The 5293-nt window shown below is 42.6% G+C and overlaps 1 protein-coding gene across 2 annotated transcripts in view; it reads left to right on the top strand.

Annotated features, from left to right (window-relative positions):
• LYN (LYN proto-oncogene, Src family tyrosine kinase) overlaps positions 1–5293 on the top strand; it is a 66453-nt gene that overhangs the window by 3730 nt on the left and 57430 nt on the right. The window lies entirely within an intron of this gene.

Genomic DNA, 5293 nt, shown 5'->3' with positions numbered 1-5293 from the left:
TCCTGCTGATGGAAAATTGTGTCAGGACAGGAGACAGGGAATAAACACATCACCCTACCACATTGCTGTTACAGGTGGCACAGCCTTCCAGCATATTCTCCATGTCCACAGAGGGTGCGGGCTGAGAACTTTATGGGTGGCAGGTGTCACCTCCTAACTCACATAGGTAGCTGTCACCTTCCTAAGCCCAGGCTGAGGGGTAATGAACCTGCAAAAGTTAGGTGCACCCAGGTTTCATATAACCAAGGCAACCTTCTTCTTGATGCTCACTGGCGCTCCAGTGACAACTATCTTCTGTCTCAGATAAGAGCTACTTCTCACAACCGCTGTGCAACAAGGGGAGGGGGTCGATAACTTTAATTGGTACCAAATGTTTTCATCGATGCCACCAGCTCTGACTTCATTAACTCAATGTCCACATACATTGCCTGACGCTCTGCGCCATCCCAGAGGAAAACAAAAGCTGCACTTGCTGCAGGGATGCCTCGCACTGCTGTATGCCTCCGACCAGGCACAGGGCTGCCTTCCATACTGCTACTGCAGCTGTTCAAGAGCAGCTCGAACACTGCGTTGCTCATGCACGGTGGAGATGCTCATGATGGTCCAGTGCTTCTCTGTGAGGTAATGTCCTGTAGGAACTGGCTGATCTTGGAAAGGGAAAGCTACACTTCAATGGCAGCCCACGTTGGAAGCTGCCTCCAGAAACACCAGGTTGCTTCTGAACTAGCAAGGCATGGGGTGCAGGACAGGCAAGATCCAGGCTGGCGATACCAGGCATAATCCCTGGAGTACAAAGTGGCAAACAAACAAATATATTACCACTGTGTAATCTTGCTAATATGAAATGATCATACACCTGCTCCTGAATTAGCTCAAATCTGTTCTTTCAGGTAATTAAATATTAGTGACGACAGAAATGTGTACTAAATTAAGCATGAATTAAAAACATTCTTTAATAGCGTGGGCATTATTGGCAGACCAATAAGAATATCTGCAAATGGCCACAAATCTTTGAAAGCAAAGGGCTCCTGGAACCACTTGTTTGCCAGCTCACCCTTACTATTGCCTGCCTGAATGAGCTGTGAAGAACCCCTCGGTTCGGCTGCTTTTCTTGGCTCTGTGAGTAAGATGATACTGATGAGAACCAAGATGAGCCTTTATTTGAGCTGTCATTTCTACAGAAAGGCAGTCAGGATATTCTGTAGGATGCACGCAGGCCATTTTCAGTCTCCATTGGGATGTGCACCGGTGCCATGCCACCAACACAACCCAGCTCATTGCAACAGGTTCTCAAACCGCCTCCCAGTGTTGGACATGTTTTGATTTGCCTACTAACAATTTTTCTGCTCACAGTCATGAAACAAGTGGAAACGAAATGGGAAGGATTCCTGTGTATAAAAATGGGTAATGGCAGGTGAATAAAGTATTTAAAATCAGCAAAGACACAGAAGCAGCAGCAAACGCTTTTTCTATGCGCAGTATTATTATGGCTCATTCATGGGAATTAGAATTAACAAGATGAAATAAAAAAGGGTGAATTTAGGATTTATGGCCAGAAAATACCAGTGTAATAAAGTGTAAGTGGCTGTGCATGGGGCAGACCACTGCCTACAGGAAAGATGCCAGCTTTCCCTCATTTAACCTCCTGAGTATGTATGTGTAGTGCTAGTCTGAACAACAGATCAAATGCAAGTGGAGTCACTATAGGAATCTGTGCATTATTCCCCAAAGCGTTTTTAAATAATTTCCAAAATTTTAGCCATAACATTAGTCAAGATTGTAAATTAATGTGTGATGTGTGATACATTTAAAATAATCCCAAAGGAATTACAGTTAAAAATTAAGACTTTTTTTTTTTTTTCATTTCTCTTCAGTGTCGCAAACCTTATTTTCCCAGGCTCCAAACTGGAAACAAGAACAGGAACTGATGAATACCCATGTCAGAGCATATTAACTTGTTGCTTCTTACTTGAAAGTAATATTTCTTTCCTGTATTCTTTCTGTTTGAACAGACAAACAAAAGCAAACCGTCTTTTATCACACGAAAAGGACATTTCTTAGAATAAAATTTGTAAATATTCTTCTTACATAGGTCAATATGGCTTTCTCTAAAATCGTTGGTTACAATAAGAAAGGAAGCAATGCAAAATGAATGCCAAACATAATGCTTTTATTTTCTTAGGGGTTTGGGGTTTTTTTCTCTGACAACGTTGCATGAAGAACGAGCATGTGATTTGGATCTCATTTTTTATAATCCACCCTTCACTACTGGTTTAAAAATTGCTACATTATTACAAAGCAGGTTAACAATTTGGACTTCAACTACTTAAAGATAATCCCTTGAGGAAGAAAAAAAATACAGAAAAACAATGCAAGCGGTGACCATGTAAATGCTGGAGTTTCTAGAGAAAAGACATTTTACTGTGTCAACAAATGAAGAACGAGTTTCCAAAACACTGGCTCGTTCAAAAAAGCCAGATGTCTTCATGTTTTAGTTTTACGTGTATCTTTGCTCTCTCTTTCCTTTTTTTTTTCCCTGTTCTTCTATAGAGACTTTACATCCTTGTAAACCTCTTTTTGAACAAAGTGATCTTTTCCCTGCTTTTTTTTTTGTTTTGTTTTACTGAATGAACCCAAGTGTGCCTTGGGATCTCTGTCAAATTGCTGCTCTGGCTGTACCACTTACGCTTTCACAACTAACTAGTAGTCTCCTATTACTGCTCTGCTTTGGGGTTTAAGCGTACTGTAGGAAGTGTTCAGCGATGCTGAGATTAAAGAACATATAAAAACATCTGCTGCCTGTCTTCCTTGTCCGTGACAAAGTTTGATTTACAGCCCAGAGCCCCTGTCCCCTACAGTCTGTGCCACTTCTTACTCCCGGATGCAATCCAATGATCAGCAGCTACCCGCATGGGTGCCTAGCTGGACTGGTCTGGAGTCTATAGGGCTACGTATAGGCCAGTAATTAATGGTGCCCAAGGAAACTTTCCTGGACATTCCTCTGAGTCTACTAACAAATTGCTGGGTTGATCCCTGGCCCAGGCCACTTACCACTCTCAAAAAGTTTCCAGAGCTGATCTGGAAGTTCACCTGGGCCAGGGACTCCTCAAACACCAGTTCGGTGTAAGCCCCCGTGTTCTGGATGCCAAGAGAATTTAACAGAGCAGACATGGCCTCTTACAGCGCCAGCTGGCCTCAGTACTGGAGCATGGTCTTGCAGCCATGCTTAATTCAGCAGTAGAGATATAGTCTGGAGTGAAGTCGGCCTGAAGCGGAAAATCAATTGCTGAGCATGAACGCCAGCCGGCTGATGTGGCTAACGGTCCTTCGTACAAGGACTTTCACTTCAGTGACAGGCTTGAAGTTTCTTTCTTGATCTATACACAAAACAGTTAAAACATGTGACGAACAGTAGATCTAGAGACACATGGAGTCTGGAACCAGCTTTTCTTTTTTCCCTCTGAATGAATATATGAGGAGCGCGTTCCTTTCCTGCTTACGCTTTCTAAGGTTGATTTTGTGCATATTCCTCTTATCAGTGGGAAGGAGGATGCACAAAATGGTGATTTAATTCAAATAATACCAATGACCTGTCTTTGTTTTTTCTTCTTCTAAAACACAGTGTATTTATTCTACTCCAACCGTTCTTCGTATTAGTTCTTTCGGGGCAGAACTGATGAGCTTGTGCTATGCCTCCTCAAGCTAATATTGCATAGCAGCCTACTAAGGGTAATTCAGCACTTTATTTTTCCGAATTCTTTACATTATAGGTTACTAGACTGCTAGACACTATTATGCATTTATAAAGTTAAATTTTGTTTTATTTACACTAATGCTTTGATAGGAGAGGATGAATTTTAAACCATCAGAAATACTTGAGAATGGAAAGAAGAAATAGGGAGGAAAGGATGGAGGCCAAGATGGATCTGTGCACCATTTCTCCTCTCCAAGAAGAAAGATACAAGATGGAGGTACTTATACTGTAGAGGAAAGTGGAAACAGGAGGCATTACCAGTACCTTCTCTTGACTCTCTGTGACAGCACTTCTGAATGGAAATAGCTCGTTCTGCACAAACTTTTGGAATCCAAATTTCCAACAACAACTAAAAAATCCCCAAACCCCAAGGCAATGTAAATTAAATTAGATGTTTCCTTTTTGTATAAACTTTTCACAGGGGAAAAGGTTGTTTTGGGGGGGCTTTTTCTTTATTTCTAAACACCTTTAAATAAGTTGGGGGAGGGGAGAAAACATTTACCAACTTTTTATTAATAGAACTTGAAGGATTTCCTTACTGCCTCAGCCTACAATGTTTTTAGAGGCTGGTCTTACACTGAGCATCTACATGACATTATTTGAAGCACTGATGATATAATTCAATTAAGACAAGCAACTATTGCCCTCTGCTTTTCAGACCTCTGCAGATGCCCAGGGACAATCGAGACTGATTTAGAAATGTGGTGGATTATGGTCTGACTGTTCCTACGGACTGAGGCTTCCGAGGGATCAGGGTAGCAGTGGGTGTGCTGGAGTCACAGCCTTGAGACGGGACTGCAGCTCCGACTGAAGCGACTGTGCCAGTTGCATGTGACCGTGTGTGGCAGGCCTTTACATCACTGCCCAGGATCTGCAAGTCCTACTGACACGAGTTGGGTTCTTCTCTTAAATCCACAGGGTGTGAGCTGCATTGAGCCATTCCCAGCTGTTTGGATAGTCTTGCTGGAAATCCTCGCCAGCTCCTTAGTCTGCTCCAACGCATAGTTTGTTAGGCCTTGTTGGTGGGCTTCAAGAATGGGTAACAGGCATACCTTTGAGCATCCTGTACCACTCTGTTCCCCCAACTTGTTCCACTGCCTTCAACACTCTTTGTGGAAAGCTTAAATGTTTTTTTTTTTTTTTTTAAAAAAAAATTCTGCCTTTGAATTCTCCATCACCAGAACTCATCCAGGTGGTCTGGCAGTACACATAGGACACCTTGACTCCGGTTTGTGTAGAGCTTTTCAGCTGCATCCTGTGGGTGTTCTGTCCACACACTCGTGTTTCCTGTTTTGCTGACCTATGAGATCTAATTGCGCTGTGCAACAGGCTGGTAAAAAAAAAAAAAAAAAAAGAAAAAGAAAAAAAAAGAAAAAAACCTTACTTGCTCTTTGTTTTCTTCCAACCCAGCCTCCAGCGGACCTTAGGAGTTGCTCTAGTTGAGCTCTGGAGAGGTTCGTGATGGTTTTTGAGGCTGTTGGCGGGACCAGACGGCCCTTTTGCCTCTCAGACCAGCACGCTTCTGCCGAGCCGCAGCTC

This window comes from Egretta garzetta, unplaced genomic scaffold (assembly GCF_000687185.1).
Source record: "Egretta garzetta isolate BGI_Z169 unplaced genomic scaffold, ASM68718v1 scaffold340, whole genome shotgun sequence".
Lineage (NCBI taxonomy): Eukaryota > Metazoa > Chordata > Aves > Pelecaniformes > Ardeidae > Egretta > Egretta garzetta.
Note: the sequence above shows the minus strand (reverse complement) of the source record. Positions and strands in the feature narration are given on the sequence as shown.